General features: G+C 41.4%; 1 pseudogene; it reads right to left on the bottom strand.

The window, feature by feature from the left end:
* Positions 1-647: 647 nt before the first annotated feature.
* LOC137144915 (olfactory receptor 14C36-like) lies at positions 648-1,604 on the bottom strand (annotated as a pseudogene).
* Between the last annotated feature and the right edge of the window lie 12,315 nt (positions 1,605-13,919).

The raw sequence follows: 13,919 nt of genomic DNA, 5'->3' as shown, positions 1-13,919 counted from the left end.
CAAAAACAAAGCAAAAAACACAGAATAGAATCAAACAAACAAATAAAGACTCTCACACCCCAAGTACATGTTTTAATCCAAAACAGGAGAACAGCCAGAGACTCCATGAATTCCACTATGGACTTTCTAATGGATACTGATTTTAGGGCAATATGTTCAGACAATGTGGTGATGATGACTATATAAATCCTTCAGAGAGAAAGATAGACTATGATTTTATTTCTGCTGGGGTAAACACCTGGGACAAAGAAGCAAATCAACCAAACAATCAATAAAACAAAACAAAAAGCGGAGACAATTCAGAAAAAAACAACAACAACCCCTGAACTTCTCATATTCCAAGTAGAATTTTTACCCCCAAAAAGAAAAGCCAGAGACTTCATGAAGTCCATCAGGAGCTTAGCTATGGCTATGCATTTTATATGCAAAGTGCTTGGATATCATGATGATACTGGCAGGATAAATCCTAAAATAGACAGATTCTGATCTTTTTCACATGTGTATAATTCAACGGTAACTCCATTGACTTCAGTGGAGTCAGTGTGGACTTTTACTATGGAATAAACAGATTGCTGCCTATGTTCTCCTGGTAGCAATATCATCATCAGCTGATTATGTTTATAAAGAAACACAGACTGCGATCACAGTCAAGCAAGAAAAACAGTCCTTTTATTCTTGGTGAATAATCTCCACCCAATCATCTTCTTCACTGCATTTTTGATCTCTTTATTCCTCATGCTATAGATGATGGGACTCGTGACTGGAGGCACCATGGAATAGAGAACAGCCACCAAGAAGTCCAGACATGAGGTTGAGCTGGAGGTGGGTTTTAAGTAGGTGAAGGAGGAAATGGAAAGAAACATGGTGACTACAATGAGGTGAGGCAGGCAGGTGGAGAAGGCTTTATACCGGCCCTGCTTAGAGGGGATTCTCAGCACTACTTTGAAGATTTGAACATACGACACAATTATAAAAACAAAGCAGTTCATACCTATAAAAACACCAAAGGCAATAAACCCAACTTAACTGAGGTACAAGTCAGAGCAGGTGAGCTTGAGTACTTGGGGGATTTCACAGAAAAACTGATTGATGACATTGGACTGGCAGAAGGGCAACCTGAAGATGTTCCCGGTGTGAAGTGCAGAATGGACAATACCACTGATCCAGGCACCGGCTGCCATTTGGACGCAAGCTCTCCTGTTCATCACCCTCTCGTAGTGCAGTGGTTGGCAGATGGCAACGTATCGGTCGTACGCCATGACGGTGAGTAAGGCAAGATCAGTTGCAGTGAAGATGACAAAGAGAAAGAGTTGGGCGACACATCCAGGATAAGAAATCAACCTGGTGTTCATGAGGGAATTGACCGTGGATTTGGAGATGGTGACAGAGATGGAGCCAAGGTCTAGGATGGACAGATTCATCAGGAAGAAGTACATGGGGGTGTGAAGATGGTGGTCTAGGGCTACGGCCATGAAGATGAGAAGGTTCCCCACCAGGACTGCCAGGTAAATCACCAGAAACACCACAAAGTGCAAAATCTGCAGCTCCCGAACGTCTGAGAATCCCAGGAGAAGGAACTCGGTCACAGCGGTTTGGTTGGACATTTTCTTCCTCTGTATATTCTCTGATGGCTGTGGAGGGAAGGACAAAGATAACGGTTGGGATTAAAGTGACAGAGAGAATGGCCCTGATCCCCTCTGTAATATCTCATGATGTGGGTGTCAAAGGTACACAGCTCTCGTCCCTTCCATTGACTAGGAGTGGTGAGTTATCACCTGAAGGTTAATAGGCTCCCGTAAAGTCAATGGAGATGCAGCAGTGTACACTACCTGAAGGTCTAGCTCAGGATGTGTCTTGATGAAATCCAATGTAAGGATGGAGCAAAGTGCAACCCCAACCCAACACTTCTAGCTAAGATGGGTCTCCTATCACATCCAGCCACAGGTTCTGAGCTTGGGCACGAACTAAAATGCCAACACTGCCTGATACCCACTTTCGGCGGAAATTTGACATAGTGTTACTAGGTACCCATGTGAGCTCCTCTGTAATGATTGCACTGCAATACCACGCAGGCGGCCTGCTGCCTGCTGATGGATTGACTGATGACACCAAATCCCAGTTGCATTTCCCTCTCTGTCATCATGACCTAGTAGCATCGCTCAGCTGCCTCTCTGCTGGGTCATTTACTGCTGTAACTTTATGTGTGTGCGTGGGTCCCTGGCAGTCAGGAGACATGGCTCTGCCACCGACCTACTCTGTGACCTTGGGCCAATCACTTCCCCTCCCTGTGCCTCTGTTTCCCTTCCCTACACTGCGCTGCCTTGTCTGCTAGGACTGGGAGCTCCGTGGGGGTGGGCTGTGTCTTGTTGTCTGTATGTTCTGTTCTCCTGCCAACGGCATCTGTGTTTAGCTGGCAGCAGAGGGGAGCAGCGGATCCAGCGCTAGAGCAGGAGAGATGGTTCTAATCCCACTGCCCTTCTCCATGTCCTTGGGCAGGGTCCAGAGAAACAGGCTTTGGCTGGGGGCTCAAACCCACCGTCCCCAGTTGAAGGCACTAGTGTGTTTAATACATACGCCGGGGATCACCAGCTTTGCCACTTCCTCCGTTTTACCGTCCTGCCAGTGTCCCTTTGAAACAGAAATAAGCGCCATTGCAAGAGAGCGAATATGCTTTTATTGGGCAATATTAATATTCCCATTTCGGTTTACACCTAAATTTCCAGGAGGGGGTGGTGAGATATTCTGTGCTGAAATTATAACAAAAGGAAATCGGATTTTCTATTGAAGAAGCTTTCATGCAAAGTCTTTGTTGTCCTAGAAATACAATATAGATATTGGAAAACCGAGAACATATTTTTCCTAATTTCAGCATTTTTTTTTTCAGATTTCAACAGTTTTTACCTGAAATCACCTGGTTTTCAATAAACAAAAAATGAAAGTTTTGGTTGTAACAATTTCTATGAAAAGATCCTTTTTTTTTTTTGGCTGGGGAAAGAAATCTGAGCAGCTCTAGATGTTTGATTAAATGATAGTAAAAGTCTTGAAGAGTTCCCGTTGTAGTTCACAGCTCTATTATTAAATTTGCCCAGGAGATTAATACCCAAACCTATAATCCAAACACCAAACTTACTGTGTTGGTCTATGTGGAAATTGCCCAGCTCGTGATGCATTTAACAGGTCAGGATTCTTCAGTCATTGCCTGACTCCGTCCCTGTATTATCCAGCAGCCGTTTCCCTGCCCCTTCACCATATTTCCTGAGTTGCCGGGTCTCTCTGCAGTTCCTGGCAGACAAGGATCCACTCCACAGACGGCCGCTCCCTGCTCCCCTCCTCGGGCAGGTGTGGCTAAATAGTGCAGGACTAGATGGGATCAGGCTTCAAACACCGTCACAACCCAGGATGTCCCTGTTCTGGGGCTAAATAGCTGAATCCGATCTCCAGAGCTGCGAGCCCAGCTCTGATCTCACCTCTGCAGCAAACCGCCCTGACAGCCTGTCCCAGCTGACCCTAACCCCACAGCAGGGGAACACGATCCCCCTGGATCTCACGCCATGGTGGCATCTCTGGAAGGACCCTGGGCTAAAAACAAGGCAGGGCTGAGGCTCAAGGGGTGTCCCAAGGGGTTTGCAGAATAATAGTTACATTTACAGGCTAGCCCAGAGCTGTGACCTACAATAGCTCAGAGCCCAGTGGCACCAGAAACTCGGATGGGCTGGACTAGCCTGTTCCTTCAGTAATGACACACAACCAGCTCTGAGACAGCAGAGATGTTTCTCTCCTGCGTTGCATCAGCAGCTGGTGTGATGCAGACACCAGAGGAACCCGCAGCTCTGGCTGCCCTGGGTGTAGGACGCTGCTCACTAAAAGGTAGCCAGAGGCAAACACTAAAAGCTCAGTGCAGTGTCCGAAACTGATGTCACTTGGTATCACTTCATTGATGATTTGCACCCAGTGGAGATGTGGCCTTTTGATTTCTAGTGGATCTGAAATTGATTTACAGCACCTGGGGATCTGTCCCATTGATGGTAATGGAGCCATGGCTGATTTACACCTGCTGGGAACCTGGCCCATGAAACAGTTTCAAATCCCTGTTCTTTGCCTGTGAACCTGAACTGAACAAGAGACAGAAGTGCCTAACCCATCTGCTCTTTCTTAGCTCTTTGCCCAATGGGATTACAGCAGAACTGCAGAGTTACCAGCCACTTGGCGAATGGCGGCTGCTCGTAACTCTGCAAAGTTTGTAGTTCTGAACAAGACAGTCTGGTTCTTCTTTCAAAAGTTTACAGCCGAACATTGACTCAAGTCAGCTTTGAAATTTCCCTTTGCAGAAGAGAAATGCTGCTTTTCACCATCTTAATGTAAATGAAACAAGCACAGAAACAGTTTCCTCACTGTGTCAAATGGTTTATTTAAACTTTCCCTTTATATTTTTAGTAGTTTATATTTAACACAGTCCTGGGCAGTAAAGCTGATATTCAGAACTCTGAGGTTCTACTATAATTGCAGGAATGCAACTTTTAATGGTTAAGGAGTGATTCATTCCCACGGGGGGAGGACAGATCTTTTGAGGACTTCACTGTTGTTAAGATTTCCTGTATCTGATTTTCAACGTCTATTGGTTGAACGCTTCAACTTTCTTTCTTTCTTAGCAATTATATTTTTTTTCTTATTCCACACAGCAGTAAACTAAACGGCTCATTAGCCTACAGGTGCAATGCTACCTGGGATTTTAAAAATGTTTAATTCACACCGGTTGTAGGAACGTCAGGAAGACTGAACAAACATGAAGGGCTGGACCCCAGGTCGCATCTATCAATGAAACATCACTAGAGTCGGTGGGGTCAAATTGTCAGTTTGTGTAAATCTGCTTTAGTTCCCAGGCGGTGTAAATTTGCATAGCCCCATGGAGCTTTGCCAGTTTACATGAGCTGAGTGTCTGTACCATGAGGCCTAGCTTCATGTGTGTTCCTGAATTGGAGATTCTCATTGCTTAGAACCACCATCCCACTTTAATAACCAGGAAATATTCTAAGATCTCAAGAACATCATTAATGGCCATTGGCTGTTATCTCTGAAAACTCGTGGTGATTGGGGGAGGTCCCGGATGATTGGAAAAAGGCAAATCTAGTGCTCATCTGCAAACAAGGGAAGGAGGAGGATCTGGGGAACTTCAGATTGGTCAGCCTCACCTGAGTCCCCAGAAAAATCATGAAGCAGATCCTCAAGGAATCCATTTTGAGGCACTTGGATGAGAGGAAGGTGATCAGGAACAGGCAGCATGGATTCACCAAAGGCAAGTCATATCTGACCAAAAAGACTGCCTTCTATGATGAGATGACTGGCTCTGGGGATGTGGGGAAAGTGGTAGACGTGATATACCTTGACTTTTGCAAGGACCCCCACTCCTCGTTCAAAGCGAAAACCTTCTTTCTTAAATATTTTTACATACCAGTTACGTTTTCCTTTATTTCGTCTCTGTTTGCTAAAATCTCTGTTGCTGCCTGTACTTTTAGATACCTTGATAGAGTTAATCTCTCTCTCGGCTCAAGTCTTCCTCCCATCAAAGATTGCTCTTCTCCTACTCTCCCACCTTTGCTCACTTATGGCTTGCTCTTTGTTTTGTAAAAAAAATAAGTTAAAAATATAGTTGTTACAGAAACCACCACTCCTAAAAAGACGAAGCAACTGAAAACTGAACAGAACAAAAACCAAAACAGGTAAAAAAACAAACTTTGCTTCGAGAGAGTTAGGAATGTTTCCAAGGGATGCCAGGGAACTCGCCTAAAGATATGGTTGCTAAGCGGCAGAGGTTCGCACCACTGGGTTCCGAGGTGCAGTGTGAATTTCTGTTGCAAAAAATGTTGAAGCAGCAGAGATTCATACTGCCCTTCTAATCCTAGTCACTTACTAATATTTAAAACCTGGGCATTCCTTGGTCCATATAATACAGTTTTGAAGTAAAGTGAATGGTGGAGAGGAAGTTCATATCATGTTATTTGTCAATTAATACTACAAATTTGATGAGTGGCTTGATGTAAATTCTTTTTTTAATCAATTCTTATAAAAAAAACATTTAGATGGAAAGGTAATATTTATTTAAATGTTTAATTCTTTGGTTTATCTGTCTATTTTCTAATATGTATTGCTTTAATAATTTAGCTCTTAATATCTTGTAAATTAACTGGCGCCATTTGTTTTTAATTGTAAATTTGTCCTGTATGTCATGTATGTTGTCCTGTGTTCTATGTTGTGTGTCACGTAATTTTTCTTTTTTTTTTTGTTGCAACAAAAGTCAATTTTATACTTTTTTTCATATAAGTGGTACCACACTATTTTAATGTTAGGATCGGGGTATAACCATCATAATATCAATTTTTCTGCAAACGTCAAAAAGGCCTTATTTATCAATATATGTAAATATATATTTTTGTCTCAACAAATAATGCAATTGCAAACAAACCTTTTTTAAAAAAATTATTAGTCATAATTTTTTATTCAAAGGAAAAAATGTAAGGGAAAACATCTCAACAGTAATGTACAGGTAATACTGGCAAATATCGTTTTTTTGTTTTGGTGTTTATAAACTTGTTTTCACCTTTATTAAATATTGAAATATAGTTATAAGAATGTTATAGTAAAAATGATAAAATGTATAACAATATATATTATGTCTGGTTCTGTTATGGGGATGTTGAAGCTAACCAAACAAATTCAACAGGTTTCCACTTTTGCTTCCCCAAATACAACAAAACATTATAAAAATTTAATACCCTCGAAGTATTTGCATAGACATCACTTAACATTAATTCTGATTTAATTTATCTAATTTTAGCTTAAAATCGATTTAATTTCAATTTAACTTTTCTTTTATGCTATGTTGAAGGGAAGTAATGGTTATTAAAATCGGTGCCTCTAAACAGTTAACAAAAGTGGAATTGGTATTACAAGCACAGTAACTCTAAAAACCTTGGGTAAATATTCTGTTACCAAGTTTTTTGCTCAAACAGAGAGTATAAGCAGGAAGGGGCAAGTAAGGTGATTGTTAAAAGCCACCATGCCCTATGAAAACTATTGAGTCAGGAAAATTTGTTTAAAGGCACTGTAAGGGTGGACAAAGCTATTAAATAGATTTTTGCTCTCATGACAGAGAATGTTCAATTAATAGTCCTGAAAGAGCCTGAAATATCTGTTTGGAGTCTAACTATAACAGGTCAGGAACGTATCTGTGAACCCCAAACAAAGTCTAAAGCTCACCCCATTTTTAAAGCAACTCCAATAGACCAAGTGCTGGGAGAAACAATTTGGTTTGTAGATAAAAGCTCATATTATGAAGAAGGTACACAGGTCACAGGCTTTGCCGTAGTTTGTTTGACAGGGAGCATGCAAGCTGTGTATTCCTTCCAATTTAAATTGACAAAGGGAGGAACTCAAGCAGCAGAAGTATCAGCAGTTGTTGAGGTATTAAAAAGAATGGAAAACAAACCACCTGAAATAGTGATTGGTACCGATTCGGATTATGTGTATAAAAGCACCACCGTTTATTTGCCATGGTGGGCTACCGTGCATTTTGTGGGCACACATGGATCTAAAATTAAACACAAAGTCCTCTGGCAACGAATGGAGGAGTTGGCAACAAAATTTAAAAAAAAAAATCAGAATGGTTAAAATAAAATCACATAAGGGAAAAGGACCATTGCAGCGGGGAAATGAACAAGCTGATAAATTGGCTAAAGAGGCAGCAATAACTGGCACCCTTTGGGAAATTTTGCCCATGGAGATAACTACCCGGGCACAGATGAAACTAACTACCTGGGCACAGATGAAACAAGAACAAGTTAAAATTGAAAAATTACAAATGTTACAAGAGATACAGGGAAAGGATGAGTTAATCCAGCAGTGGATTGTGGAATGTCCTTCCTCTTGGCAAAGAGTTTCTTTCAAAAAAAAAAAAAAAAAAAAAAGGGCTTGATCGTAGCCAAATCTGATAGTGAATGGGTGTCAGTAATACCTCAGCAGTTTAAAACATTTTCTGTTAAGGTGGATTCATAGCTCTGCTGTGTGTTGGCACCCAAAAGTGGAAGAAGCACTGGAAAGTCTTAAAAAGACCCACACAGGAGTGAAAGGGTGAATTGCTGGAATCACTGCCCTTAGGAATCAAAAGCTTTAAAAAAAAAAGAAAAAAAAAAAGAGAGAGAAGCGATTGTTTGTGTTTTGTTTTTACAGGTTATGAACCCAAGTTTGATATGAGGACTATTGCTTGTAGTAGTAGTAACCCAAGAAGTAATCGGGTTGTCAGACACCAAGAATTTGAACCAGACACACCTTGTGGTAAGGAATCTCTAAACAGAGATTTCCAACAACCTCCCTGATACACTGACTGCAAGAAGACAAAGTCATTCATGTAGAACTGTTGTAAAACTGGTATGCCAATCAGAAGGAAGGCAACACACCATCAGAGTTTCACCATTTCTTATAAAGATGGCATGGGTATGGACTGTTGCAGGAATAAACCACACTAAACACGTCCGTGTGGAGAAGATGGGGACAAATCAACAAAAAATTGAAAAGACATTAACATTAACCAAAGACACAGAGGGGGAGCATGCTTGTTGTTGGAAAGTGGATGAGGTTATTAACTGTGACCAAGTTATTGTTTTTATTGTTCCTTCTAGCATTAGTTCCAGTAAATCAGGGGAAAATAAAACCAGGATAATCAGGGACCAAGACCAGGTACTAAACCAACCACAAGTTCTGTCCAATACCCAACAAGTAATGGAACACCATATAACAGCATTAGAAGGAGAAAATTTGGCCTTGCAATGTAACATTCACCCATACCCTAAAGAAAAAATAGAAGTTTGAATTGATTGGTTTAAAGGAGGAGAAACAGTGATCAGTTATATCAATGGAGTGGCCAAAACAAATGAAGGGTGGTTGGATAGAGTTACCTTTAGCAATCTTAAGGATAGATGGAGTGCCTCTATTTATATAAAGAATGTTCAGTTAAAAGGTAAGGGTACCTATACTGGAACATGGACCCTCTCCCCAGATATTCGAAAATGCATATATCATGTACAGGTATGTGAAAAAACCTGCCCAACCACCACTGCAGCCCCTCCATCAATCACAACCCCTCTGCCAACAGCATCGCTGGCAAAGGAGTGCCCAGATTTAAAGCCTTGGCCTACGTCAGGAATATTTTTGCATCCTACTATGGAATATATGGTAGAAAATGTTGGTTGGTATGTTTCTGAAGTTAAATGTTTCTGGTATGACCATGCCAAGACAATGCCCTCCACAGTATAAAGATTGGTTTAATTTAGAATTGGAAATGCAAATACAATTTTGGAAAGGGTCACAAAATCCCTTATGGAAACAAAGGAAAAAAAGAGAGAAATTGCAAAAACTATACTGGAAGGCTCAGTTCTTGGCATGTCCATATGTAATTCAGCAGATATTGAAAATCTTAATTTAAAAATAAATAGTATTGTGAGTGAAATAGGAAAGGCAGGGAAAACAGGAGGAGGTATCAGTAGCCTATTGATCACTATTGATAATATGCATCTCATAGCCCAAGGGTTTGAACATCTTAATTCAACAATACTTATAATAATTAATAGCATAGAACAAAATGATGCATCCTTAGCCATGGCTTGTGTGGCTTATGGAAATTGTGTGCTAGAAATAATTCAGCAAAGTCTATTACAACTAAAACTGCAGGAATGGCCGCGATTGTTAAGCCACACAACCATTCTAAAACAAATACAAAAGCAAGGGGTGGACCACATCAATCCAGAATATTTACAGTTTGCTAAATTTGATAGAGTACCAACTCGGGAGCACAAGGATAGGAAAACCCTAAACATCATGATGGCCATCCCAAGATGGATACAGGCCCCAGTCAAGGTATATTATGCCAACAGTGTGGGAACATTGATGAACAATACATATATACAATACTACCCTACTGTAAGATTGGTGTCGTGGAAAAGAATCACACAGCTACATTTTAGAGTAGGATCGGGTGCAGCTTTAATTGTGACACACACAAGCACATAACCATAGCTATGGGGAATACTATAGCCATAGGGAAAACCCAGGTGGCTATAGGGAAGTCAAGCAGCATGTCTGGATGCTGGGCAAATGTACTTCACCTGGCTACCAGATACAAAAGACTTATATAGGGGTTGCTTAGGTTCATTTACATGTTGATCGTATAGTGGAATTGTATTAACAGTTTATACTTAACAGAAAGACAATCACAATGCACAGAGGGGCACACCAGATGCCCTCACAGGAACGCCCAATGAGTCACTTGATTATACAATCAGGTTTTCAGGGACCCTGGTTAACTCCCGAAGATGGGTGGTGACACAATACCTGTTCAAATGCTACTTTGTATGGAATGAGTTTCTATGGGGCCGGTAAGACAAAGGGGGGCAGGTACTGGTACTTATCAAAACAGTTGAAGTCTGTTCAGACTTCAATTAAGGCTCATAACAGAGACTTGCCTCTTGGGTGTGGTTCAAAGACCTCTTGTGGGATTTTAACATCTTTATCCTAATTTCAGTTGAGGCATTCTGTTAATGGTTTAGCCTGGGGCTTCTATTTCAGTTTCAGGCTACAACTTCAGGCCAGGCCTTCCATGACCAGTTTCAGGCCAAGAATTCTATTAATAAATGTAATGCTTATTTCTTTGATTCCACATTGGTAACTGACAGGTCTAGAAATTGACCAGGCCTGTTGTACCAAACATAATGGCTGGTGTTTCTGTGAATGTTATGCCACAGTTGACACCAATAACACCAAAAAAGGCTGGGCCTGATTGGTACAAAAGGAACTGGTTAATGCACTATACATGGGTACTCGTGCCCTGGAAAGGAGACAGGATTCTGTGTACCAATAACCAGCACTATCCAAATTGGAACTCATGCTTTTTGGTCCACCAGCAGTGTGAACACTCTTACTGAAATTGTTCCTCCCCCTGGACATATCCAAAGCTTATCAATTGAAATGTTCCCTCCAATAGAACATTTGAAATTAGATATACATGATTTAGTGGCAAGAAGTAAGGAATCTCTAATACCAATAGCCAATTTCATTCAACAACAGATGGATGAGATAGATAGTGTACAGAGTGCATTACAGACACCTTGGTGAGCAATCCCAGAAGACATTACCCTACACCCAATAGTCCGAACACTCAGTGTATTATTGATGGTAATACAGGGACTGACAGTCATTGCTTTGGTGGGCATGTGCTCCTATATGCGACACCAAACAAGAAGAGCCATCCTCCAAAATCATGTGGAAAGAGGTATGGAACTCGCTATCAATACTGTCATAATAACATCGCCATATCAAATGCAATAAGGTTCATAATCATATATTATCACATATATCATATTTCATATATTCATGGTTATAGTAATTAATATATCTATTAGAGGTATATTTTAACACAAAGCATCAGCACTATAACAACAGCATGAACTACTGAACCCCCCTAAATGGTCTCGGACCTAACATTTCCAGGCCCACCATATGGGACCAAAAACAATTGGCAATAAAATCTGTCCACCAGTCGTACGAGGGAATGTGCAGACTAAGGGACAGATGGGGCACGAATGTATGGATAGCAACAAAGGAGGTGACCACATAACAGTGTTTAGCCCACTGGGTTACCTTTAAGTCCATGCATTATGCTTTTCCGGGACGATGGGTAAACATCCTCCCCATAAAAAGACAAAAATCGGGGGAATGTAGTAAGAAGTGAGAGCTTAAGGCCTGTAAAACAGGCTAAGGCCTAAATGGAAAAAGCCAGTGAACAGAAGTATAAGGGGTCACTCAAGTTAACTGAGACTGGTATAGGAAAGTGCTGATTCTGCAAGGTTGTAAGACTGCCAAAATATTACTAAAATATGTAGTGGGTATAAGAGGTACCAAGATACTAACTCTCTGAAATGACACTTTGATGGGTAGAAATGATACATGGAGTGGCAGTGCCCAAATCAGCCAATCAACGGAAAAAGGTGGTATTAGACTACGTCAGGAGGGTGGCAACTATCTACGTGAAAGGGGGCAGACCGAAAGTGTATGTAACAGTGTATAAAAGAGGGTGTCAGAGGGAACACCGGTGTCCGGTCTAGGGGATAATGGAAAGTCCCGCCGTTGGGCCATGACCATTGTAACGCCGCCAATATGAAACTGACCCAGAGATACTCTGTAAGTCATTTCTCATTGTGCCGCACACAATAAACCCAGCTTGGGTGCCTTCGTTACTCAGCTAATCTGTGGTCGTGTCGACTCATTCGATCGTGAGAGCCATCTCAGTTTCCTGGCCAGAGCTGGGACAGCATCTACACAGGGACACACACACGCAGCCTACACTGATAAACATTGGTAACCAACACACCGAGTACCACACAAGTCAGCTTTGCGACTTCCCTTCGCAGAAGAGAAATGCTGCTTTTCACCAGCTTACTTGAAATGAAACAAGCACAGAAACAGTTTCCTCACTGTGTCAAACAGTTTATTTAAACTTTCCCTATATTTTTTTAGTAGTTTACATTTAACACGGTCCTGGGCAGTAAAGCTGATATTCGGAACTCTGAGGTTGTACTGTAATTGCAGGAGTGCAGCTCTTAATGGTTAAGGAGTGACTCATTCCCACAGGTGGGAGGACAGATCTTTCGAGGGGTTAACTGTTGCTAAGATTTCCTGTATCTGATTTTCAACTTCTACTGGTTTAACGCCTCAACTTATTTTCTTTCTTTCTTTCTTTCTTTCTTTCTTTCTTAGCATTTATATTTTTTTTTCTTATTCCACACAGCAGTAAACTAAACGTCTCATTAGCCTACAGGTGCAATGCTGCATGGCATTTTAAAAATGTTTAATTCACAGCAGTTGAAGGTGTGTCAAGAAGACTGAACAAACATGAAGGGCTGGACCCCAGGTCGTGTCTATCAATGTAGCATGACTAGAGTTGGTGGGGTTAAATCCTCAGTTTGTGTAAGTCGCTTTAGTTCCCAGGCAGTGTAAATTTGCATAGGCCCTATTGAGCTTTGCCAGTTTACATGAGCTGAGTGTCTGTACCATGAAGCTTAGCTTTATGTGTGTTCCAGAATCTGAGATTCTCATTTCTTAGAACTGCCATCCCACTTTAATAACCAGGAAATATTCTAAGATCTCAAGAACATCATTAATGGCCATTGGCTGTTATCTTTGAAACCTCGTGGTGATTGGGGGAGGTCCCGGATGATTGGAAAAAGGCAAATATAGTGCTCATCTGCATAAAAAGGGAAGGAGGAGGATCCAGGGAACTTTAGATTGGTCAGCCTCACCTGAGTCCCCAAAAAATCATGAAGCAGGTCCTCAAGGAATCCATTTTGAGGCACTTGGAAGAGAGGAAGGTGATCAGGAACAGTGAGCATGGATTCACCAAGGGCAAGTCATGTCTGACTAAAAAGACTGCCTTCTATGATGAGGTGACTGGCTCTGGGGATGTGGGGAAAGTGGTGGACATGATATATCTTGACTTTAGCAAAGCTTTTGATATGGTCTCCCATAGTATTCTTATCAGCAAGTTATAGAAGTATGGGTTTGATGAATGGACTATAAAATGGATAGAAAGATGGCTAGATCATCCAGCTCAAAGAGTAGTGATAAATGACTCAATGTCAAGATGGTGGCTGGTAACAAGCGGAGTGACCCACAGGTCGGTGTTGAGGTGGATTTTCTTCAACATGTTCATTAATAATCTGGAGGATGGGGTGGATTTCACCCTCAGCAAGTTTGCAGATGATACTAAACTGGGGGGACTGGTAGATACCCTGGAGGGAAGGAATAGGTACAGAGTGACCTAGACAAATTGGAGGATTGGGCCAAAAGAAATCTGATGAGGTTCAACGAGGACAGGT

This window comes from Emydura macquarii, unplaced genomic scaffold, assembly GCF_026122565.2.
Source record: "Emydura macquarii macquarii isolate MOO-44397 ecotype Brisbane River unplaced genomic scaffold, CSIRO-AGI_Emac_v2 contig_3496, whole genome shotgun sequence".
NCBI classification, from domain to species: Eukaryota; Metazoa; Chordata; order Testudines; family Chelidae; genus Emydura; species Emydura macquarii.
Note: the sequence above shows the minus strand (reverse complement) of the source record. Positions and strands in the feature narration are given on the sequence as shown.